This window comes from Agrilus planipennis, unplaced genomic scaffold (assembly GCF_000699045.2).
Source record: "Agrilus planipennis isolate EAB-ADULT unplaced genomic scaffold, Apla_2.0 scaffold266, whole genome shotgun sequence".
NCBI lineage: Eukaryota > Metazoa > Arthropoda > Insecta > Coleoptera > Buprestidae > Agrilus > Agrilus planipennis.
This window is the reverse complement of record NW_020439035.1, coordinates 169,933-197,361: the sequence shown is the minus strand read 5'-3', so window position 1 is coordinate 197,361 and position 27,429 is coordinate 169,933. Positions and strand designations below refer to the sequence as shown.

General features: G+C 34.0%; 2 protein-coding genes across 4 annotated transcripts in view; one reads left to right on the top strand and one right to left on the bottom strand.

Annotated features, from left to right (window-relative positions):
* Window positions 1-20,428, bottom strand: part of LOC108741356 — a 26,858-nt gene extending 6,430 nt beyond the window's left edge. For 2 of the 3 annotated variants that reach the window (XM_018476153.2, XM_018476154.2), the window contains exon 1: window positions 19,219-19,618. The gene's annotated coding sequence lies outside the window, so the exon portion shown is untranslated. Of the gene's footprint in view, window positions 1-19,218; window positions 19,619-20,256 lie in introns of those variants that run through there. The other variant, XM_018476155.2, reaches the window with a different exon arrangement.
* Window positions 19,755-27,429, top strand: part of LOC108741355 (3-hydroxy-3-methylglutaryl-coenzyme A reductase) — a 104,659-nt gene continuing 96,984 nt past the window's right edge. The window contains exon 1 of the mRNA XM_018476152.1: window positions 19,755-20,021. The gene's annotated coding sequence lies outside the window, so the exon portion shown is untranslated. The remainder of the gene's footprint in view (window positions 20,022-27,429) is intronic.

Sequence of the window (27,429 nt, the reverse complement as noted above, 5' to 3'; positions counted from 1 at the left end):
TTCGCAAACCATCAGGCCAGGATTACAGCATCTGTGCTCTGAAGTTCGAATTTCCAACATCAAAGACAACAATCCATCAGGTGAGTCTCCAATTCATAATTGCCTTCTTTCGTTATTACCATTTTCCTTGTTCCTTATAAGTGATTTAAAATGGCTTTATCAAACGAAGAAGTAGAAATTAAGCATCTTCATATCAAACGTGGACAAGTTAAGGCTAGTTTAACTCGTTTCAGAAAGCAATTACAAAATATCAGTGCAGATAACGTAGATTTATTAGATCTTAAACAAAAACTAAAAAACTACATTCCTAATTTTTATAAATTTGACGATATTCAATCGCAAATAGAAATATTAGATAGGGCGGAAATGAATGGCAATGATCGCGAAGAATTTGAACAGGATTATTATGAACTATTAAATAAGGCAGAAAAACTTATAGTTAATTATGAATCCAAGGCGTCACCTTCAGTTTCCAACATAAGCTCAAACAATACATCTGCTCAAAACACAGAAATCAACAATTTGCACGCTCGCATGCCGACTATTAACATTCAGCCCTTTTCAGGGGAATATAATCAATGGCTCGCGTTTTCTGACTCATTCAAGTCGCTGGTAGATTCTCACCCATCTTTATCTGACATTGTAAAGTTGCATTACCTTAAGTCAAGTTTGCAAAGAGAAGCTCTAGACTCAATTCAAGACTTAGAGACTTGCTCCGACAATTATGCAATCGCTATGAAGCTGCTAAGCGATAACTATAATAAAGAACGGCTGGTCCTTCGATCCGGCTCGAAGGACCACAATGGTTGCCGTGACTTCACGAGCAGAGTTTTCTCAATGTAATTTTTGCAATAGTGAATAAAACAACGATAATAAACACTATATACAAAAACCTTATTTACAACAAATTTACTAAATATTAAAATAAACGGATAACAATAAAGTGACAACAAACGTAAGCGAACAACTAGAAGTACAAAGTGTAACTTCCTAAAAATATGTGATAAAGATGAATTTATTGTAATACCACCACCAATGCCTACCAAACCCAAACAATGGAAAACAAGTTTGCAGAACCGAGTATGGGCAAAAACCCACCAGGGCAATACCCCGCCTCGAGCAATTGAGTTCCTAGAACCTACGAACTATGGACAGAATGACATACACTTAACTGAGGGTGAATGCGACCGCCGAAGACTGATACTGACCCTCTCTATTGTAGTTCTGCCGACGCTGTAATTATACGATAGGCACTTTAAATGACATTCTATAAACCTATTGCTTATAACCTTATCTTGAGGCATATTTAAATTGGAGGTATTTCCCTTAATGTAATGAATTGAATCATATTAAAGTTTGTGAATAATAATGAAATAAAATATAGAATTGAAAGTGCAACAATCGCATTTATTGATGTAAAACGTGATTAATTTCTTTAAATTTGGATAATAAAATTTTGTTCTGAAATAGGAATAGGTCTCTTCGATACCATTATGATTAGTATCATGATAGTTCGATATTAATTCAAGAGCCTTTTCTCTATTATAGGGTGTTAAGTCCAGAAGGGTTTTCGTAAAAGTTACTTTATTGTTACATATACATAGTTAAAACGGCCATCGAAGAAGAAATAAAGAAAGAAAAAGGTGAAATTTTCCTCTTCTTTGCAGACATGAAAGGAGCGCTCGATAAGCTTAAAAGAGATACGATATGGAAGACCTTAGAAGAGCTAAATATAGAAAACAAATTAAAAGAGAGGATAAGAGAAATTTATGAGGAAACTTACTTTAAGATAGAAGTTAATGGGGAAAAATCAAAGATTATATCAATAAGAGAAGGCATAAGACAGGGGTGTCCACTGAGCACAGTACTTTTTAATGCAACATTTGCAAACTTAGAGAAGAAAATGAGCACAACGCAAGAAGGAGGTATAGTCATCGGTAGAAAAAAAATTTGGTCAGTGTCATATGCAGATGACATAGTTTTATTAGCAAATAATGAAAGAGGAATGAGGGAAATGTTAACAAAATTCAACAAATACATAAAGGAAAGAGGGTTGGAATTAAATACAGACAAATCAAAAATTTTAAGAGGGAAGAAGGCAGGAGGAAGAAAGAAAAAAGTCGAATTCCAATGGAACGGAAAAACAATCGAAGAGGTTACAGAATTTAATTACTTAGGCTTCATATTACAGAGGAATAATGGAGTAGACAAGCANTTGAGAAATTACGGAACCTATCGCCTTATCGCTAGCGTCAGTGGTAATAGAAAAATGTTTATTAAAATCTGGATAAGCTAAAACAGGAGCGTTTGTAATTAATTCTTTAATTTTGTTGATAGCCTCCAAATACGAGGGATCTTTAATATTAATTGAAGTATTTTTCTTCAAACATCTCGTTAGGGGAATGACAATTTTCGAATAATTTTTTATAAATTTTCTGTAATAGCCGCTCAAGCCTAAAAATGATTTAAGCTCTTTTACAGTTTTTGGAACGGGAAATTTGTTGATAGAAGTAATTTTGTCGGGATTTGGTTTGATTCCTTCCGTGGTGATTACATGTCCTAAAAAGGGAACTTCTTTTCTTAAAAATTCGGATTTATCTAGGGATAATTTTAAAATTTACGTCTTTTAATCTTTGAAAAACTTGTTTTAGGTGTATTATGTGTTCGTGTAAAGATTTTGAAAAGATTACAATGTCGTCCATGTAAACAAATGCAAATTTGTACATAAAGTCACGAAGTACGGTGTCCATCATTCGTTGGAATGTAGCGGGTGCGTTTTTGAGTCCAAACGGCATACGTACATATTCGTAATGACTGTTGTCAATAGAAAAAGCAGTTTTTTCAGTACTATCTTTGTGAAGGCTGTCGAGACATCGAGATACAATCTACGTTCACGTTGTCAACGCAGCACTACCACTGAAGATGTCAGCCGCAGTAGCTGACGAAACATCTGGACGGAATGGTTCACTTAGACCACGGCCCTATAGCCTGAATCTGCATTCTACTATGGATTCCGGCCGTGAAAGCCTTTGTTCTTATACGGGTCTTGTTCAACATTTGTTAGTTCTTCAACAAAGAAATTGGGTCTTTGTTGGTTTTGGAAATTGTTAGGTCTTGATTGATTTTGGAAATTATTGGGTCGTCTAAATTGAGAGACGGTTCTCATTGAAACGTCGCCAGTATTAGGTGTTTGGTAATTGTTTCGAGGAGTATTCCTGTGCTGTTGTTGGAATACCGGGTGAGGCTTAGCCGCAATGAAAGGTTTGAAGGGAGTATTTCTGTTTAATAAAGGAAATTGTTGTCTACGAATTTACTGAAAAGTTTGAGGGTTGGTAAAGTGTTGTCTTTGCATTGGATTGAAATTTTGTCAAGGTGCAAAGTAATTTGTCTGTGGATGTTGTTTTTGTGTAGGAGTNGCGCAATGAAAGGTTTGAAGGGAGTATTTCTGTTTAATAAAGGAAATTGTTGTCTACGAATTTATTGAAAAGTTTGAGGGTTGGTAAAGTGTTGTCTTTGCATTGGATTGAAATTTTGTCAAGGTGCAAAGTAATTTGTCTGTGGATGTTGTTTTTGTGTAGGAGTGTTGTGTGGGTGTGGCTTTTTAGAAGTACCTGCCATTTGCCTATATATTTCCAACTTCTTGTTTTCATTGTCTAATTCTTTGCAATAATTGAGTCCCTGAGATAATGAAAGGGGTCGTCTTATTTTTAAATCTGAATAATAGGGTTCACCTACAGATAATTTACAAATATTAAGTGCACCTTTTTTTTATATAGTGACTCATTAATGCATTTTGGATTGGGTCACCTTCAAAAATACCTGCTAATTTTGTCAAAATAACCCGAATTTTGTCATAAAAATCCTCAACTGATTCGTTAGGTTTTCTAACGCAAGAAATTAATTGATTGAATAATAAATCTTCATTTTCTGAAGATTTAAATTTTGTGGTGATTAAAGCTTTTAGAGTAGACCAATCACTTGGCCTTTCTACTAAATATGCAGATTCTGCTCTGCCGGTTAGTTTACTAACAATGTGTCGAAATTTCAAATTTCTATAGGCCGGAGTTGTGGTAGAGACATTAGCGTCAAAATTATCACAATCCGAAATGAACCTATCTACTTTTTCGGAAGAACCATCAAATGGAGCGATGATTTCACCAAAAGCCTTGATTAATTTCAAAAATTCGTCGAGTGATGCCATGCCGTTCAATAATTAAACTGGAAAAGGGGAAAACAATATAAAAATAGGAGATACAGCAATTGTACTCACGTTTTAAAATCCTCCCAATACTCCTGATCCTTTAGTGGAACGTTTCATCAGGAATTGTCCAGTCGAAGGTGAAGGACTTTTCAGATGATGAAATGATGTTCCAGGGGTCGGAAGTCTTTTCCAATGGTGTTGGTTCCTGATGTGGATAGAGACGTCGCAGAAGTTGAAACTCTGAGGTGTTTGAGTTGAAATTCGTCGATTTCCACCTTCTCTATCCTGTTGGCAGCGCCAGTTAAAACGTACGATGTTCGAATGGAGTTTTAAAAACACTTTGTTTTAACACATTTATTTGGTTCGGTTTTCAAGAACCTGGACTACACTTTATTATCTTAATTATTACACACTATTGATGGCTAATGAACGAGTTACATAGGTTTGACCTATAAAGTAGACTGTTGAATGAATGAGAAAATTATGAGCTTATATACTAATTGGATGTGTCATGGCCGGTGGTATAATTCATAGGTAGAGGCAAAGGTCGCTGGATGTAACTTTACCGACCCCTTAATAAAGACCAAAATGCTTTTGTTTAACAAACCTTTCACGGCTATTAAATAGGCAAATGAAAAACAGAAAAAACAAAAAATGGATATGTAACCGTTGTTTAAAACACCTTCACAAAAGAGGAAAATCTACATAGACATTTGATTGACTGTCAAAATTTAAACAAATAAAACTAATTACCAAATGATAGCGAGAAATATTTAAAATATGAAAAGTTTAAAAATAGAGAACATGTAGCGTTCGTAGTCTATTACTTCTAAAATATTCCGATACAAGCAAAACGTAAAAGTATCAAAAACATGAGCCCTTCAGTATTGCATATTACCTAAAATGTTCATATGATGACTCATTTTCTGAATTTAAATTATACACTGGAAAGGATTTTGTCTTATGGTTTGTTAATGAACTTGAAAGAAAGGCGTTTATTTTCAAAAATATCTTTTCTAATGTAATTCCTGATGATCCGACGGGACTTGAATCTTGACGAAACTCTTGTACAAACTAGAGTGGGTGGATCGGCTTGCGAGTTTCGGTGATTTAGTGAGCCGGACCATAGGTTCAACCATAAAGGGTGGGGAGGGGTTCTTAAAGAGAAACCAGGCTAAAACAAGTCCCTGAAAGAGGGCAGCAGCTCTTTAAATACTCAGGGTGGCAGAGATCACGTGGATCGGTATGGCACTCTGATGCACAATACTGCGATGTGGAAGGCAACGGGAAACCACCTCATTATGATCCTGAGTATAACGTACGTTAAAAATTAAATGATGGCGTCCTCTGGGGTAAAGCAGTAAAGTGCAATAGGGGTAGGTACAATATTTCACGAGTCGGAGCGTGGAATGTTAGGACAATGAGGCAAGTAGGGAAATTAGAAAAATTAAAAGTAGAGATGGATAGATTAGAATTAGATTTAGCAGGTATTAGTGAAGTCTGTTGGCCCGAAGCTGGAGACTTCTGTAGTGGAGACTTAAGATTAATACATATAGGATCGGTGGAAGATAATTCGGAGGTAGGAATTGTAATGCGTAGGAAAGTAGAGTGTAGAAAGTTATTTACAAAAAAGTGATAGAATATTTATGGTTAAAGTAAACTCGAGGCCGTTAAAAACGGAATTAGTGCTGATCTATATGACTACATCATCTTACAGTGATGAAGAGGTAGAAGCGGTTTATGCAGAGATAGTAGACGTGTTAAGTTTACCGAAAGTACAGGAAAACCTAATAGTTGTAGGAGACTTCAACATAGTAATAAATGAAGGTAAAGTGAATGCAATAGCAGGTTCTTTTGGGTTAGGCAATAGAAATAATAGGGAAGATAGGCTGACAGAATTTTGCGATAAACATAATTTTACCGTCGCGAATACATTATTCAATCATTACGTTACGAGACGTTATACGTGGAAGATGCCAGGTGATTAGGGAGATATCAGTTAGATTACATACTTGTTAGGCAAAGATTTAAAAATCAAGTGAAGGACATAGAGACAGAACGGAACTGCATTACAACGTGCCTAAAGTCAGCAGCTACAGATATACTAGGTCTTAGACAAAACCAAAGTAGGAAATCCTGGACAACAAATGCCATTTTAGGATTAATAGAAGAAAGGCGGCAATACAAAAACAGGACAGACGAAGAAGAGCAAAAAAGATAAAAGGCTAAAAAGTGGGAAATAATTAGGAAGTGTAGGACAGTTAAGGAACAGTGGATTGATAGGATGTGTAAAGAAGTAGAAGAAAAGTTTGAAGTAGGTAAAACCGAAGAGGCATATAATATAATTAAAAGGAATTTTAGAGATGTAGGGTACAGTAGTAATAATATAAGAAATGAGGCAGGGGTCATTTTTATAGAAAATGGGGAAAAGGCACATGGGTGGAAAGAATATTTAGAGAACCTGTACGCAGGTCATGAGTTGGGAGATATATCAGAGAAGAAAGATAGTGTGGAGATAGATGAAATAAGTTATCCCATAATGAGGGAGATGAGATGGGATTCAGGCGAAAATTTTAAAACAAACACACAGGGTTTAGAGATTGTATGTTTAAGCTAGTTAGTCACATTTACGAGACGGAGAAGGTTCCAGAGTATTATAAACGGAACGTGGTAGTAACGAGATAGATAGGTACGAGACATTTAGATCAATTAGCTTCGATTCCTATGCATCAAAAATCTTAACTAGAATTGTACAGAGGAGGATGGAAAAAAGGGCGGAAGAACTATTAGGGGAAGATCAATTTGGGTTTAGAATAAATGGAGGAACGCGGGAGGCCATTCTAGCTTTACGGGTAACAATACAGAAAACGATAGAAAAAAAGAAAGAGGGCGTACATAGGATTTGTAGATTTAGAAAAAGCTTTTGACAATGTTAAATGGGACAAGATGTTAAATATACTTAAAAATGTATGTTAATTTAGAAATTCGAAAAGGAAGGGTAGCGCAGAATAGGAAAGAGTGGAGGTGCATTGTACATTGAACGAAAAAGTAAGAACAATATCCAGTGAGCAACGAATTCAAAAGATTTCATGCCAACACACAGCAGCACTACTACATATCCTTTCACACCCCAATCATCCTTGTCCAGGAGCCCACCTCGACAATCTCCATCTATTTTTACATTCGAATTACCTAAAGTATATCAAGCTCCAAATTCAAACTCCACACAATTGACAATCACACTAACCCCTACGTATGCCACAGAACCCTAAAAGCAACCCAAATAACCTAACAACGGATCTATACGAATCAAATAACCAAATAATAAAAACACCCGAATCACCCATACTGCAAATAAATCAACTGCAATTACAAACGACACTAACAATACCAACCCCTCAAAATCTTCGAATTATTTCAACAAACCAAATCACGCAAAACGCTACATTATCAAATGCTTTTGCGAAAACAAAACAACCCCTACCCCTATATTTATACAACCACCAACGTTTGATCCAAGCTCGCATTCTGCTTTAACTTTTGTATCAAACATGATAGAACAGCTATGTGTAACAGACGGACAGATACATATAAAATTGTTTATTTCGGGAGTTTTCTAGAGGGACTCGCTAATATTTGGCATAAAGAATACATAAAAAATGAACAAAATAGGGAAAACTAGTGGGAAAATATTAAAAACGATTTCAAAAAATAATTTAACGGGAAGCAACTAATACGTAAATTAAAATTTAAATTTCAAAATCAAAACCAACGCAATAATCAAGATTTAAAAAGATACTAGAGATACAAGATCTTTTATGTGTAGCCAATGAAACAAACGCTGACATACCTTTTGAAACATTTAGGGATCAATTTTAAAACGGACTATTGTCTATTGAGTAACGGTATCACAACCTTTGACGAACTTAAAGAATTAGTATTAATCTTGAGCGAAGTGAGGGAAAGGGTTCTAATCGATCGAATAACGGCCCAAACATCACTTCTCACCATACCACCAACCCAAGACTGAAGGTCATCTCAAGAAAATACACGAAACCACGCATCCGGCAGCAGAGGAAATATCTGTTTCATCATTCTCTGGTAATTTTGGATATGTTAAAGGCACGTTCAAACTGTAGTAAATATTTTGATGGAGTGAAATCTTTGCAAGAAATTTCTCTTTTTTTCATTTTTTTCGCATTTCATAATTTTTTGGGAATAAAAATATACTCATACATACATTTTAAAGATGATTTATAATTTGAATTGCAAAATTCAAAATTAAAATAAACAAGAAAATTACAACGAAAACACACAATCTGACCTAAAGCATTTTCATTTTTTTTCACTTAATAGTTAAGTTGCCTTCTGTAATTAAAAAGTGAATTCAAAGGCATTAATCTAAACTAAAATACTATAAGCATCCTTATTGCACATTTATTGCACGTTATTTCCACTAAAATTAAAATATTATAGAACAACGAAAGAAACACAACAACCAGTGTATTAGCTGTAACCCTCATTAACTGGGAAATCCTGGGACTCCCACAGTGTTGCCAAGTGAACCTTCAGCACGGCTTATAACTAGAGACGGCTGTGGTTAGATCTAATGTAATTGTTTGCTTTCGTTACATTTCAAATTTCTTTGTTGCTTTTTTCAGTTCAACTTTATAAGATTTCTTAAACTGTTTAGGTCATAAATTTCTTTCTTTTATTATTTGGCTTTATGATATTTTGTGAATATTCTCTTTGTTACACAGACAAAATGTACGCGAGGAATTCAAATAGTTCCTGCTAGTATAAATGTGGTTTTTCTGATTGTAACTGATACCTGGCTCATTGTTAGCCCTTTCTTACTTATTTTCAGAACTTTTCTGTATCTGGTGGCACTCGATACCCTCTCATATATGACATTCAGGAAATTCCAACATATATCCACCACCATGGAATGTTGCAATTAGACTCCACCCCCCTTGCTAGTTGTTCTTTAATTTTAAGTAAATTTAAAGTTGTTAGTTAGTATGTAAGAAAACTTCTTATTCAAAACATCAAACCAAGTTCGCTACTAGTTTTATTTGAAAACATTCTAGTAGAACGGGAGTTCAAAAACGCAATTTTTGAGTGGTCTCCGGATAATTTTTTATTTTAGGACTGTACCGTAAATAAAAATCTAGCATCAAACACTACAATTGAAAATTTTTATGGTTGCACTTCTGTAAAAATTGATAATTATAATACATTAAAAATATCAGGGCTGTACAGATGCCACGATTTTGATAAAAAACTATTTGTAACTTGTTTAAACACTTTACAAAAAAGTAATAAAAATTGTAAAAACCACTGCATAATTACTAAATTTAATATTAATTTGATAAACAAGGACTATAAGGTTGGGATTTTCTTTGGAATCTTTTAGAGAATACATAAGTTAAAAGACCCAGTTAGTGACACTGATCCAGTTTCTGACAATTTTAGGTTTATGTTGAATTAAAAAGAAAAAAAGATCTTACGTGGATTAATAAATTTTTTAAAAATTAAAATAAATTTATTCTGTACCTAATTAATGACAAGTACAATAATAAAAACAAACGAACCTAATAAAAAAAAACTTTAAGTGTGAAGTGACAGTGGCAACCATTTNATATAAGTATAAAAATATAATAAAATATATATAAATTGTTTAATAATGAACCATTATTTAGTCTAAAAAATTAATATATCATATTAAATAAAGCTTTATTAATAAAATATAAGTGTCAATAACTAGGCTCAATTTTATAGGTATGTCGCAGTTATTGACACTCATATTCTTACCTCTTACTCAGGAGGTTATTCGTTGTTGAAATCCATAAAATGTTTCAATATTTGTATTTATTATGATTGTTATGATTTTCTGTAATTACAGCGATAAATATTCATTTAATATTCTTGTGAATAAACTACACATTATATTCACTATTAAAAATAATTCATTCAAATACGAAAATGATTGTTATCAAAGAAATTTGATCTTTGTTAGTGTTAAAATGATTATTACCGTGATAATTTTTACTTTCAATTGAATTATAAACTTTATTGATGATTCAAATACATATTTGTGTTTGTTATATTAAGGAGTTCAACAAAGAAAAAAGCAAACTATAATGCTGAACACTTGGAGCAAGCATTAGCAGAAGTGAAGGCTGGTAAGCCTGTAAAAACAATTGCTTTGAAATTTAACATACCAAGAACAACCTTGTTGTATAAAAGTCGTGGAAAATTATCTCCAAAGATTGACAAACCTGGGCCGAAATGTGTATTAGGAAAGGATAATGAGAAAAATCTTGTTGATTGGATTTTTTATATGAAGAATCATGGATTTCCTATTACCAAAGTACAACTACTGAATAGTGTACGGATGTTGTTAAATATTATGAAGAAAAAAACTATTTTTCCCAACAATATGCCAGGTCGTCATTGGTACAATGTTTTTCGTCGTCGTCATCCGGAGATAAGGGATAGGATAGGTCAGAACCTTACAAACAGCCGAGCTGCAGTATCAGAAGAAAAAATGAGAGCCTGGTTTAAAGAAGTCCAGAATCATCTTGAGCCATTAGATCTTTTAAATATTGATGGTACAAGAAAGTTCAATCTTGATGAATCTGCCTTCAAGCTAAATCCTAAATGTAATTCAGTTTTCGCGTCAAAAGGTGACAAAACTGCTTATAATATTGTTGGAAATAACGAAAAAGAGTGTTTAACCACTCTAATTTGTGGAAATTCAGCAGGGCAATTACTTCCGCCAATGATATTGTTTCCTTATAAACGAATTCCGCATAATGTTGTCAGTAGCATGCCAAAGGATTGGGCAATCGGATGCTCTGACAGCGGTTGGATGACGTCAGAAACGTTTTATGAATACATAACAAATGTATTTTATCCTTGGTTACTGAAGAATCAAATACAATTTCCAGTGATTTTGTATCTTGATGGACATGCGTCTCATTTATCATATCCATTGACCAAGTTCTGCAGAGAAAAGAAAATTGAATTGATTGCGTTGTACCCCAACGCGACCCACATACTTCAGCCGATGGACGTCGCAATATTTCGTCCTCTGAAAGCAGCTTGGACTACAGAAGTTCGAAAATGGAGAATGGAACATGATGGTGAATCTTTAAGGCGTCATAACTTTACACCAATTCTTGAAAAGTCTTTGAAAACCTTAAATGTAGAAGAAATTTTACAAAACGGGTTCAAGTCAACAGGTCTACATCCTTTTTCATCTGACGCTGTTAAATATAGAAAATATTTTGAATCATTTGAGCCTCAAAGGACTGATGAAACTGAACCTAACATAAATTCTGATAAAACTATTCAACATTTAAGATTTATTGAAAGTAACATTGAAGATGAACTTCTAAGACAATTTAAAAGTCAGGAAGAATGTGAACAATGGCATGGGAGTATAGAGAACACTAGTTTATTTCTATTTTGACGAAAGATAAAACAAATGAAACCATCTCGTTGTGTATCTCAGGATGTTTTACAAGAATGTAAATTCACTTTTGATATTTACAGAAAAATTTAACAAATTGCATAATTTTTTTAGCTACTTAATTAACTTTTTTCTAATAAATTTATTGTAAAAATTATTTATAATTTATAGTATTAGTTTTGCCAAGGAACTTTGAATGAATTAATGTAATTTTTGTAACATGAATTTTTATTTTTTATATTTAGATTGAAGAAAAAAGTTTAGAGAGTGATGAGAGAGGAGAGATTAATTACCTTATTTTAGAACCACAGCCATGTAAGAAGATACCGTTTACGCCGTTAGTGATGGTGGAGAATTAATACCTATAACTGATGTTGGAGATCTGATACCAGTTAATAATGAATTTATGGAGATTACTTGTGAGAGTCAAATTGAAAAGTCAACCTGCTCACAATTTCCATCGGAAAATATAGTGAATGAATCTTCACATACAAGCACTAAGCTAATACCTCCGAATGTACCTTCTCCATTCAAAAATGCTATGTTTTGGCCCTCGAAGGATAACGATTTGAAAAAAAGAAAAGCCAAGGTAAAAGTACCAACTGTTTATACCTCTGATTCTTGGCTAGAATATTATAATAGTAAAGAATCAAAGAAACAGAAACTAGAAAATGAAAAGGAATTTAAAAAAGCTGAGAGGCTAAGAAACAAAGCAGTTAGAGAAGCAGAAAAGAAGATAAAGAAAGAAAAAATGAAAGAAGATAAAGAAAGAAAAGAAGATAAAGAAAGAAAAAATGAAAGAAAAGAAAAAAAGTTGTTAAAGGAAGAAAAGTGAACAATTTTGACAATTGATAGGAATTCGTTTGTTTCGTATGTTTTTTACATTTTATTGAATAATTTTAATTATTTGTGTTAAAAAAACAATGGCTTACTTATAATAAATATTTAATTTATCTTTAATGAATACTTAATTACTTATAGTTTATTTAAACCTGATAATACATAATTTAACCNACACCTTTAACAATCACACAAGAAATTTTAAGTGTCAGAAACTGGGTCTTCAAACATCACTTTTTAAATCATTAATTAAAATTACTAATTCGCTTCAAATAATTATATCGCGTATATGAGCTTTTCTAGAAACTCTGAACTTGTTTATAGTCTAAAAATTATTTATTCTAATTAAATATTATTTTAGTTATCGTAAAATAACCTCAGCTGTCACTCTTACAGTGTCAGAAATTGGGCCTTTTACCTTACTTGCTGTGTATTAGATGCATAACCAGGCCTTCTTTAGACTTTTTCATACTAAAATATTAAGCCTTTTAAGTCTTTGAAGATACTTCGTGAATAAATAATGAACCTTTCAACCTTACTATCACTATATTAATGGTTTAATAAGAAAATTGTAAAAATAACAAAACGAACGTGAACGAAAAGACAGCACATCGTATATATCCAAAAAATCAATAACGGGTTGTCGAATCCTTCGCCGTGGGGTCTACAGATGGCGGTACCATACCAATTCTTCCTACACTCTCCTCCTCTGTACATCGCGGTGGGTCCTCCAGCGAAGTGCAGGACTGTTTTGATGGTAAGGGATTCTTTCTAGGTTGCCTTCTTTCTTCTTCGGTACTAACGGAGTCGGTACATTTTCGGATGATTCTTTATTCTTAGAATCCTGGAATTCCGTCAGATCGGAAACATGATATCTACCGATTATGTCATTAGGATCCGACAGTAAACCTATTTCGTAGCTTGTAGAAGTTACCACCTTAGTAATTACGTAAGGACCATCCCTTTTCGGGGCCAACTTAGCAGAAATCCCATTCTGCACGGTACTCAGTGTATGACTTTTTAAGAGTACTTGTTGTCCTACTTGAAGGGTAACTGGACGACGGCTTTGACCTTTATACTCCTTTCGTTTATCTTGCTATTGAATCAGAGTTTCTTTGGATTGGCAGATGACCATTCCTAAGGTATTCAAAAAAGGAGTAATGGTAGGTACGAAATTATCGAAGTCTAACACTTGGCGAAAATCGTAAAGAGGATCATGAGGTGCTCGCAACTTTCTACCAAACGTCAAATAAGCTGGAGTGTATCCAGTTGAAATACAAACTGTCGAGTTAATGGCATATCTAATGCTTGCTATGTGACTATCCCATAGATGATGGAGGCTTTGAGACAAGATAGATAATGGGGTTTTAAGGTCTCTGTTTTTTCGTTCGACTGGGTTGCTTTCGGGGTGTTAAGCAGGTATTAGGGTACTGTTGATTCCAAAACAAAAAGTAACCTTCAGCATAATGTCGCTAATGAACTGTACTCCATTATCAGCAATCATTTTCCTAGGACTGCCAAATCTGAGAATGATGTCATTGATAAGTACCTTAGCACATGCTTCAGCTAAAGCAATCTCTAATGCAAACAGTTCCACCCATTTAGAAACTGTGTCTTCTATAACCAGTATCCATCTGTTACTTTGGGGAGTTGTTGGTAATGGACCAAACAGATCGATAGCAATAACTTCAAAGCGCTGTGATGGGGCTGGCGTCTGAAGGAGTCCTGCCGGCTTTAAGTTGATGGATTTATAGCGTTGGCACTCTACACAGTTCTTTATGTGGTCAGTAACAAATCAACGCATCCCAACAAAATAGTACTTAGCAGCGATCTTTTGTAAGGTTCTGTCTATACCATAGTGCCCCCCAGTAGCAGAGTCATGGACATTTCGTAGTATGTCTTCACGGAGATCTGCTGGAATTACCAACTGCGGTTCCTCACAATCACTGTCGGGATCCCAGTGATAAAGAATACCATTGGCCATAATGTACACTCTTTCTGTCCATCTAACCAAATCCAACTGGTTGTTTTCTTCTAGGGCACCTATGATCTTGTTAAGTTCGGGATCATTGATTTGTTTTTGTCTGAAATCACTCCTGCCAAGTGGTGGAAGTTATATGGACACATAACAATCGTTACATGAGGTTGTCGAGTCATGATCACAAACAGGTCGAGATAATGAATCAGCAACGACAATCATCTTCCCTGGAGTGTAAACTATTTTCATATTCAGACTTTGGATTCTCATTGCCCATCTGGCCAATCTACCAGAATTTGATTTGATTTAAGGGAGAACAACCACTGCAGAGGCTGACGATCAGTAGCAATAGTCACTTCTGCACACTCTAAGTAAGTATGAAACTTCTCTGTCGCACTCCATACAACCGAAAACGCTTGACGCTCTATACAACTGTAGTTGCGCTCTGCTGAACTTAGGAGACGGCTTGCAAATTCGATAGGCCGTTCTTCTGCGTTCTCCCCCTGAAGTAAAACAGCTCCTAAGACGAAGGCACTAGCATCAGTTCGCAATGTAGAAGGTTTACTCGGGTCAGCTTGGATAAGTATTGAAGCACTGTTCAGAGTCTGCTTTAGCGATTCGAACGAGCGTAACTCCCTTTCACCGAAGTCGAATTCACGATTTTTCTTTAGTAAGTCTGTTAGTGGACGCGCAACGTCGGAAAAATTCGGAAGAAGCTTCCTATACCACGAGCAGGTTTGTACAAAGCTTTGGATGTGTTTCTTGCATCGCAGCGGTTTCATGTCTTTAATCGCGGCGATTTTATCCGGATCCGTTTGTATATCCGCCGGGTTAATAACATGTCCAAGATATTTAACAGATTTTCGAAAAAATGAACATTTGTCGCGTCGGGTTCGTAAACTGCACTGTCGAAGTCTTTCAAATATGTACTTTAAGTCATCAATATGTTTATCGAATGCTGCAGATAATACGAGAATGTCATCCAGATAAGCAAAGATTAACCGATCACTTAGTGTACTAGAAATACAATCGAGAAGCAACAATCTGGAACCGTGAGGATTACAGTGAAAGTTCGAAAAAAAAACTAAGAGGGAATTCAAGCAAACACAAAAACCTAAATTATAATACTAATATTGATATAATTGAGTTCAACGAAAATAAAAAGATCAACACGTGGTTGCCTCTAGCACGTTAAAAAAAGCAACTCTCGTTTCATGGCCGCCGGCAGTCGTCCTCCGCTCTCGAGGCGAGTAGCGAGGAGAGAGGGAGAGGTCGTAGACACACTCGGTAAACGAGTGTTCTGCAGCGTGAGTAGTCTAATGAACTGGTAGATGTCGCGTCGATGTCGATTTGGGTCGTTAATCACGCTAATTTCTTAACACTTAGAGTAGCGCGAAAACGGTCCATCATTCGCACGAAAGTTGCCGGAGCGTTTCGCAACCCGAACGGCATCCTCGTCAACCGGAAAGTACCGAAAGATATCGTGACACCTGCCAATATCCAGTCTGCAGATCAATGGTGGACATATACGGAGTGGGCTTAGCTAATTGTAACAACTCATCCAATCTTGGTATCGGATAGGTATCGGCGACGGTAACGTATTGTGTTGTGTTGTTCTTCCTTCAAATGAGTACCTTCATCGGCGCGTAATATAGATATTGAAATTTGGAGAGTTTGAATACTTGTCGTTCCTTAGGGGTTCGTCAACGAATTGGAAATGCACTTCAGGATTATGATAAAAGTACCAATATCTTTGAGGAATATTTAAAACGATTCCCGCAGATTCAAGGAAGTCACATCCCAATAAAGTGTTATTCTCCGTCAAATGGGGTAATGCCGTGAATCTTAATGGAATTCACTTACCACCTATTTCGATGTTTACCTCTGTCGTCGAAATGTTCACACTGTGACGCTTACCATCAGCGTAGGACAAAGTAGCAATAGAGCTATCAAATTTGTGGCCTAAATTCTGTAAAATTCCACAGTTTTGCACCAGCGATACTAGCCTGTGTACCCGAATCTGCGTACCCTGCACCGTGAATTCCATCAATGGTAATTGACAGTAGGGGCCTAGTAATGGTGTTCCCTTGAAGCGACGTCTCACAAAAACTCAGACGATTTGTTCGTAAAGCATTTAAGTATTTCCGTCATTTTCTCGAAGCCCGTGACTTCATCATTTTTACAGATCACAAGCCCCTTACCTTTGCTGTCCGTCAGAACCCTGACAAATGCTCTTCCAGACAGTCACGGCACCTCAATTTCATTAGCCAGTTCTCAACGAACATTCGACATATTTCTGGGAAAGATAACATTATTGCCGACACACTCTTACGGATTTCTCAACACATGTTGATAACGAAGCCCTTTCTTCTGCGCAGGAATCCGATAGGGAACTTCAACAATACCTTTACTCAAACCAACGGCTACATTTCTAACGAATTCACATTCCCAGCTCAAACAAAGCCATTTTCTACGACATTTCTACTGGTACGGCAAGACCTTTCTCAACTTCAACATTTCGTTTCGCCGCATTCAAACAGTTACATTCCTTAACACATCCTGGAATCCGTACTTCCATAAAACTTGTGACCCAGCGATTTATTTGGCCATCTGCTAATAAAGATTGCGCCAAGTAGACACGCGAATGTCTTTCTTGACAAAAGGCAAAGATTACCCGTCACGTTTTTCCACCCTTGGGCAAATTCGAATTACCATCATGCTTCCGAAGCAAAATATTAACGATGGTTTGATTAATGCTGCCTTAATGTTCCAAAGGGCAATGAATTCGGTATTGACAGGTCTCACTCCCAAAGAGTATTTGGTATATTTGGCCGATGTCATATATGAAAATTCATTAAAAGCTCATAACAACCGCTTAGAAAATGTTTTTAAACATCTGAGAGAATTTAATCTAAAAATACAGATTGATAAGTGAGTTCCTCGAAAAAGAAACGGAATTTTTAGGACACATTGTATCTAGGGACCAAATCCGCAGAAAATGCAACCTATTTCCAACTTTCCAGTACCAAAAACCGTAAAAGACATCAAATCATTTTTGGGGGAGAACGGTTATGATCGTAAATTCATTCTTAAATATGCTAAGATCATTAAGCTTTAGACTATTCTATTGAAAAATGGTACACAATTCCTTTGGATAGACCAATGTTTAACAGTTTTCTATTTTAAGTGTAATGTTATCTACTTTTTATTATGCTAATCAATGATTCTACAGCCGCGGTTGGATCTAGGATTTTTAAGCATACTGGTGGATTCTTGTTCATTGAAGTCAGTGTTCAACTTTTTATATTTGATATATGAGATATTTTTAAAATCATTAAATTTTTTGTTTATTTTCGACATGACTAACAGTGGATAATAATCCATAAATGGGTTGGTGTATTTTAGGGAGTAATTTGGTAATTCAGTTTTAACAAAAAAATTATCAATACAAGAACCTGTTGCTGGATGTAGTATGTTTGGTCTTGTAATACCATTGAAAAGTGGGCTATAACTGGTTTCCATAAAGTTCTGAAGGTGCTCCTGTTCTAATAGATCGTTTTGTAGTATATCCATATTAAATTATCCAATAATAAAATGATTTTTTACATTACAATTTCTTTTTAAAAAATCATTTATTACAGTAAAAAAGTTTTGTTTTGAGATATCATGACTTCAATATATTTCAGTTACATTTATTGTTATGCTATTTTGAAAGGTAATTTTAGAATTAAGAAAGCTTACCAAGCTTATTACTTGAATTGTTGTAGTTTCTTTTAGCAAGTTATTTATATATATATATAACTACACCATTTGCTTTATTAATATTACTATGGTTGTAGTACATGTTGTAGTTTGGTAGGTTGTAAAATGGTGAAAATGTAATATCCATGTTTCAGAACAAATTATTATATAAGGCTTAGTTATTAAATTATCACTTAGCACTTCAAGATGTTTAAAATTGGTTTGCAAGGACAAAGCATCCCTTGGATTAACGATACCACTAAGGGATTGTAGGTTTGTTACTTGGTCTTCATTGCTATTCGAGATATCAAAGTCAAGATCATCCACTGTGAGGTGGATTTACTTAGTTTTATTATCAACTACTTTACCATATGTTTGTCAGATTATTTTGTTTTTAGTATATTTTAAGTCATTTTTTTTTAAAGCTCACTAAGCAAAATATTTTTATCTTGTAATTCTGTATTAAGTCTTATTAGGAGATATACTTTCATTTGCAAAAGTGTGAAGTTCTCTTCTTCCTGTCTTACAATAGTTTGGTTATTTTCTAATCTTGTGTTAGTAACTAAATGTGGAACATTCAGTATTGTTTCCTCTTGTACAATACTGTTTCTTTCCCAATTTTTATGTGAGCCAATAACCATTCTTCTATTTAATGAATTGCTGTTAAAATTTGCGGTTGGGTTTTGATCCACTTGTTCAGGACATATCACTAAAATATCAGCAAGTTGTTTTGTGCCTTTTATTCTTGTCGGATTGATAATATACACTTTCACAAATAATACTCACAACAATATTTGTTTTACTCTGGATGATATTTAAGAAATTTAGCATTATCACTATCTGGAAAAACGTTCGCCTCCAACGTAATTTTTATTTACTACCCATACTCACAGTATCTATAGATATTTAGTACCTAGTTGTAACGAATTAATTTAAACTATTTAGTTTGTGGGCAGTATAGTTTCTATTTTATATATATACCTATGTGAGAGCCTAAATCAGTTCCTCTTCCATAGTTATAACTATAGAATTCGTGCAGCAGATTACAAATTTTTTCATATGTAGATTTTTCAAAAACACCTTTTAATTTACTAAACATTTCATTGGATGTCATGCACACTATAACATCCACAATATACTTTTTGTCCACAGAAATTAAAATTAAACATTTGTCCACGTTGTTAGAACACTGGTCATCTTGGACTGGTTTTAGGTCAATATCAGTCACATTCGACACCATTTACAATCCTAACTAACCATACGCCGTAAATGTAATATTCATGTTGATGAAAAATGAATTTCAAATAAATTAATATTTGGTAAATTGTATATTTACAATTTATAAATCACTTGGCTTTGAGATCACTTACGTGTGCGAAAAGGTAACTACATGGTAACTAAATGTAACTACATTACTGTAAACTTCTGAGTTCGAAAATTGAAAAGATCTAAGTCTGAATAATTTGTCTAGATGGCGCCATTAATAAAAATAAAAATAAAATGCTTTGACAGTTCGTTCGCTCCATTCGAATTCCTGTAGCTTTCGGTTGTGCAATTCGATAATCATAAATTTTGGAAACCCTAGTCTTTGCCCTAGTGTTAATTATAAACGGTTCTGTTTTATTTAGGTGTCAACTATCATAATTACGTGCATCACGTTGGAATACTCTTGGGAATTTAATATACAGTGTACGTACTCCAAGTTAGTGTTTTTGGTTATGTCGCAAGTTAGTTTATAGTGTTAACGCCTGCATTTCCATTATGTTTTTCGTAACGAGAAAAAGGTAATTTATTTAACTTTTAATGCAAACATTCTGCTGTTTTGTTGGTTTTTTATTAATTCTATTACATAACCTGTACGTTTAGCAAGGAGTTTGGTATGTATACCTACCTACTACGATCCGTTTTAGTGCTTCCTAGGTGTTTTTAAAATACTTAAAATATATTTACTTACCATAAAATATATTTGCAGTTACTTAAACTTACGGCCATAAATGACAAAAATACCTAGTTGCTTACTTTATCTTATTTCGGATTCCACGTGCCTTCAATTATTACTTGTGTTATATTCGCACTACGCTAATTAAGTTTCCGGAATTCAAAACTTTGTTTTTAAAAACGTTTATAAAAAAATGGAGAATACAATCACAAATTTAAATTATAAGAGAGATGATTGATTATAATTGTCTAGTTTTTTTTTGCTTTGTTTTTCTAATCGTCTAGTTTTGCTAATGAATCATTTTTTAGTACATAGAACAATAACAGAAGCTCTATAATGATATACAGGGTGATCGTCAAAACACTGGTTTTGTGAATGCTTATATTTGGCACTATTAGTTTTTGTATATCTCTCTGTTATAAATCCAAGGTATTTTGTATTTCTCTGATATTGTTTAGACTAACGGATTTGAGTTTAAACTATTCGAAATTGATGGAGAAGATTTTAAACACAAAATTTAATTTTGATACAAACTTTGGTTAATTGGGTATCACTATTTAGTTCAATGTTTTTTTTATATTATTATGTAGTTGATGTCTAATTCTATAATCTATAATGTATGTTCGTTTTAACGGGCAACTTTCGTTACAGTACCGTACCATTGTTTTTTCAGGAACAGTTAAGATCCACTTTTGGTTTTATTTTCTTGATCTTTGGCTCTCTCATGTTTAAGGGATTTTTAATGGAATTATCGTCGTTGCAAATATATTGTCCCGTATTAGTTTCTTTGCACTTAGCATTGAATGCTGCATAATTGTCCTCGTGCCGGATAAGAAAATCGGTATTAGGGGTGATCATTTTAAAGGTTTTATCAATGGGTGTAGGTAAAGGTATAAATTATAATAATCGTAACCTTCAGATTCAACTATTGGGATTTCCTGTAACTTTTTACCTGTATATTTTTTTCAAAAAGAAAAATATAAATATTTTCCATAGGAACATCAAATGGCATCTTCCTTTCCTTGGTTGTTTTATTGTTTTAAATTTCTTTAAAAAAAATTGTTTGGTTCTATTAATGAATTATACAACGTTCCTAATTTAGAAAACGTGACTGACACTTCTAATTTTTTAAAGATGGATTACTTGGAATTCGGTAATTATTTGAGACAAAAACATTTGCAACAAGAAACGATTACAAGTTTCCATGTTAAATAAATTTGATTTTATAACTGCCCTTTCGACTTCGTTGATACGGTTTTTTAGAGTTAACCTAACCAAGCCTTGTTTAATTGTTTTATTATAAGCAGAATTCATTTGGTACATTTAAGCACTTATTTAGTTTGTAAAGCCGTAATTAAATTGTAGGATTTATAAAACTTATATATTTATGTTACGTAGAATTTTCAATGATTGTTTTGAATAAATATTTTTGATCGGTGTTAAAAACTGCAGGCAACTTGAATTTTTGGGCAGTCCTCGGTTCTGCTTGGTTGTTGACATTTCCATCGATGCTTGATCTGGATTGTTGTCGTTTTTTTTGTTCATAGATTGCGATACGGATTTGGAAGTTTTCTGAGTACGAAGATAATCGCTCGTTGATCTTCATTTTAGTATTCTTAACCAACAACAGCAACGACATAAGGAGTCTGCCAAATAAAAAAAAAATTAGTGTTGTTGGTGTTGCATAAAACCAAGTTGAATATATAGATGTAAAGCTCTTAGTGGATTCTTCCAATATTCCTTTTTGCAGGTTGGCAAGCTTCGTTTTAGGGATCGGGATATTTTCTTCCTTTATGTAGTTGAGGTCAATGGGTTGATTTTCGAGTCTTTTTAGAATTTTGATGTTTTCATGCCAGCAATTTCGGGGTATTTTCGGGATGTATACTCCAATATCCTTTATTCTTACGTTTCGTCGGTCGTTGGTTGTAATACGAGACCGTTGTAAATTGGGTAACTTTTGTATTTATATGTGATGTCTAGATGTTTGGTAGATGAGAGTAGCCATTTAGTGAAATTCATTTGTTGAATATAGTTTTCGATTGCTTTAAAGCTATAAATGGTACATTCTCTGAAACTACTTTATTGACTGGAAATTTCAACTGTATCCGTTAAATTTATCTCAGTGGTGAATATATCCTGATTTTTATCTAATCTAACTAGACATTCGGGAATTAAAAGTTTATCGCTTCTCTTCCTTGTTTTGAATTGGGTTGTATCCTAATTACTTGTTGCTCGCTTATGAAATACTATATAATTAAGCACCTTGGTCTCCTTTTTTAAATGAATGGGAATCTTATTGTTGTTTTCTAAGAAAAAAATGTTATTGTGATATAAATCCAAATTGCAATTAAACGTTTTAAGTGCGACGTGAAACTTGACGTTTTTTTCCTTGAGTTTGGTTGTAATAGAACCAAATTCTTTAAACGAACTAGCATTTAATATTGAAACACTAGTAGTATCTCTAAAGTCTATAAATTTTTTAAATTCTAATTTATATTTGAATAAATTTATAGAAGCACCTGCACCAATTATTAATCTGATTGGTATACCTTTAATTTTTGAAATAATAAATGGAACAATTCCTATCATTATTATGGTAGTGTCAATCCTAAAATTGTACAAGGTTGAGGGATTTTCATTTAGTTGAACGAACAACCTTCTTCTGCTTCGCTCATATCCAAGTTTAAATTGTCCTGTTCAACTTCATTATCATCAGGATCAGATTCGGGATTTTCGGTTTGGATCTCGCATATGTTAATTTTTGGAGGTTGTTTAGGAAACCTTTGAAGGGGGTGCCGAAAGAGCGGCGATTAGGATTATTATCGTTACTATTAAATGATCTATTAAACGTATTTGTTGATGAAGTACTAGATCTAGGAGGTAACTCATTACTACTAGTCTTTCTTGAAATATCTGTTTTTGTTATTAGTGTTTATTACTCTATGTTGAGAAAGTTTATTATTATTAGATTTAAATCGAGCGAATTTTTCCTGATCTTCATATTCTTTTAATCGTTTATGCACCGAATAGGCATAAAAAAAAGCTACCTCTAAACTTTGCGCTTGGGCGTGAGCAATAGATATTTCAACATCTTTCGGTATATTATTTAAAAATGCTGGTTTGGCTATTTTATCTTTAAATTCTGACAGAACATCAATCGGATTTGCATCTTCAGAATTGTGTTCAATAGCTACAGCGATAAGATCATCACTAATTTTGGCAATTTTATTAAGTTATAAGTTTCTTTAATGAATAACTTCTTATTATTTCTAAATCGTGTGAGGTCAGAAATTAAACATTCAGCTGAACGTTCAAGTCCGAAATTAGTAATTAATGAATTTTTGAGACTTATCCAGTTATCATAATGCCTTGCGAGAATCACTCGTCCTGGACGATCTCATAACCGATTTAAAATAATTCTATGCGAATATTCTTCTCACTGGCTTTTGCTTTTCAAAAACAAAATCTACTGTTTCAACAGAATATTATAACCATCAAAATTTGGAATTAGTTCAGATAATTCTTTCCTAGAATAACTGTCTCCTTGTTCGGTCCTGATTGATACAAAATTATTCAATTGTAACAGCAAATTAGGGAATAGAGAGATTTTCATATAAAAATATGAAAATGCAGCTACTTGGTCTGGTCCTCGCAGGAGGGAAACGGGGTGAGACTTCCTTTTAACGGTCTTCTTTTCCGGAGGTCTTATTAGGCAAGGTCGAAGCAAGCGGCTTCTAACTACTAACTCGGCGAACGCACAAAACTTGCACAGAACTTTGCACAGTTTGGACAGTTTTTTTCGTTTTACCGAACCGACGGAAAACAAACGGCTTCGCGTTGTAACTTGATATATGAGGGTATATTGAGGGCTGAATAGACCAATTTACATAAAGCAGTATTTTCTTCGTTCACTTAGAATAAATAAACTTTCTTGTTATTCTTGACGACATTTGCCTTGTATTTTTTCTTTTTTTTTTGTTATACACTCTACATTTTCTGTGGTAAATGCAAATTCGTCCACTTTAAATTTTTGTAAATATTGCAGTGCATTTTTATATGAATCAGTGAATAATAAAAAAAAATATATTATAGTTTAGTATTTGGTTGAACAATGTGTAACCGACTAATATTAAGTTCGTCTGATAACGAGAGAGTTTAATAAGCAATAAATGTATGTGAAGAAGAGGCGAACGTGATGTTTGAAGCAAATTTGAATGTTTCCGTCAGGTAATATTTGAATATGATTGGTAGATGAATTTGACTATTGAACGAAATGAATGAGTTGATTGACGGCCAAAATCATTAGGAATGAATGGATGAGAATGTATGAGAGGGAATGATTAGCGTTATTCGATCCTGACCTAATCAAACGTATGATCAATGTAGCTCTTCCTAAATAAAGTAAATTAAAAAAAAAGTGAACATAATTATGTGTACTTGATTATAAAAATATTTTTTATGTGTTACGTACAACCCATATGTGTATAACAATAGACATTAAAAAGTGAATTTACCCGCTTGACCCTTCACATCAACTCTACAAATTCCAGGCCATAGTTTTGATTTTTCACCTAATCAATTAAGTAGTTTTATGTTTAATGGTGTAAACTCGTTAATCTGAATGGAAACTATAAATAGCTATTTCGATTGCCACTACATCAACACTTGATATATATTTTTTCTCTTGAATTAAAACAAGTTGTGCAATAGGTAACGTTTTTATTTTTTTCTAAATATCAACAGTCACATCACATCAGTCTTTTTATTATATGAGTTACTAACATAGATTACGAGTAGTGTTGCCAGGGCCGATTTATTTTATTTATTAATTTTTTTCGCAACTAACATTGCAAGTAGGCGTGTGTCAGAATTTAATCCTACATGATAATAGTCAGACTTGTTGGACTAGTAGAAATTTAAAAATAAGTAATACCTAATTTTTCATTATTCTAATAATAATGGGTTTTTAATAAATTTATTGATTTATCGGGACATTTATCGTCCCGATCAGGTGCAAATCGGGACGCGTCCTCAGACCCTAAAAATCGGGACGTCCCGCGCAAATTGGGACACCTGGCAACCCTAATTACGAGGGTCATTCAAATATAAACTACACTTTTACTTCTGTGGACTTAGAAACCGTTTAGCTGGTAGGCGTAGCGTTGGAAAGGGTATTGCCTCTAAGTGACTCAAGGCCAAGCCGGTCACCCGACCGATTTGTTTAGTTGTCGTCACAAAGAGCGAAATAGAGGTTCACCCTTCAGTTCCGCAACGCATGGTCAGGATTTGTGCCACGTTTGCTTACCCAGTAAAACAGAAATGCTAAAAATTGAAGTTTGTCAAGCGCTTCTTGCTCGGTTTCACAACGAATAGGAGTCATTTTTGCATCATATTATAACGTGCGATGAAACTTGGGTTCACCACTACACTTCCGAGTCGAAGAGGTCCAGTATGGAGTGGAGAACAAAGGAAGAGCCAGGACCATCGAAGGCGAAAACTCGCTTGTCAGCTGGGAAGGTGATGTTAACGGTTTTTTGAGACTCTCAAGGAGTCCTCGATTTTCTGAAAAATCGTAGTACGATAAACGCTCCATATTACTGTGACCTTGACAAGATTCGAGCTGCCTATCGGTCAAAAAGACGCCGGAGGCCAATCCGAGATATCCTGCTTCTGCATGACAATGCAACACCCCACAATGCAGACCTAACTGTCCAGAAATTAGTGAAAATGCACTTAACTAAACTCGACCACCTTCCTTACAGCTCTGATCGTTCGCCATGCAATTTTTATTTATGTGGACCTCTAAAGGAAGTACTTGGTGCTAAGCATTTTGCGGACGATCAACAGGTTGAACAGTTTGTGCGCAATTGGTTGGTTACTCGTCCAAAATCAAAATGGCATGAAGAAACTACTTGTTCGGTGGGAAAAATGTATAAATGAAGGGAACTATGTAGAAAAATAGTCACCAAGTGTATTTTATTTTTAAAGTAATAGATAACTTTTTTTGTTAAAAAATGACATATCGTTTATTATGACTGATTCTCAAGAAATCTTATCCGGATATAGTGACCCAAATGATTAATAATAACTTTTTCGCTCATTTCTCCAACCCTTATGTATATTGATATTATTTATAACTCATGGTTCTTTTTGTTTTCCTGTTGTTGTAATAGATTGCTTGGTTTTAAAAATAATATGTAACTAAAGATAAGTACCAAAATAAACGAGTGTTTGTTGATTGATATGATTGATACACTGCATTTTCTATTTTACAAAGACGTGCTCACAATATTAAATTACCGTCTGTCCAAAATTTAGAAGTGAAAAGCTATTCAAAAGAGAAAAGGTAGGTCGAGCGAATCGATTAATAGTCTAGTCGAGAAGCAAGTTTTCTGCAAAAAAATCGTTGTAAGTCTTCTAGAGATATGATTGATAGCTTATTCGATTGGGCTTGTCATTCTGAGAAAGATTTATTTCCGTTTTTTTAGATTATGAAAATTGATACCAATATTGAAAATCGGAAAAAAATCCATAAAATTTCTGATAAAGAAATTCCACCTTTCCACTAATTAATTAATCGTTGAAAATAGGTATCTACGTGGGCCTTACCTACTTTTTTAGCAACTGTACCTAGGTACCTATTGTATTTGATGAAATTTCGGATTATTGTTGACAGAGCCACTAATGTCAGTACAAATCGAAATATTAGGGCAACTGAAACTAGACCAGTAACTAATTATTAAGCGAATTAAATTTAAAAGGATAACCATTTTTCTATAATTCGACGTATTTTGTTAATTATTGGCAGAATTTTACTTCTTAACTTTTTTCAGAAACGTATGAGAACGTTGAATAGGAGAAAGAAATTAAAAAAAAAACTGAAAATTACAAGGAAAAGTGTGAGATTGCCTAATATAATATAACTACCAATTAATAGACAACACAGAATTATCAACTGTAAATTATAATAAAGGAACACATGGAAATTTCTAGTGGTTAATATTAAACATTAATTTGAAAATTCATTCTCAATTTTTATTCACTATAAGTTACCTTAAATTAATAAGGAAAAGTTGCTGTTGACACACTATAGACAGAAATCGAACCCGGGACCTTTAGCTTTACGCACCAATGCTTTGATCACTAATAAGGTGACCGTATTTTTTTATTTCAAATCCGGGACGGGAACTTAAAGGGGGGGGGGTTAAGTTAAATAACTTTGATTTTTTTTAATAATTGTACCAAAAACCGTA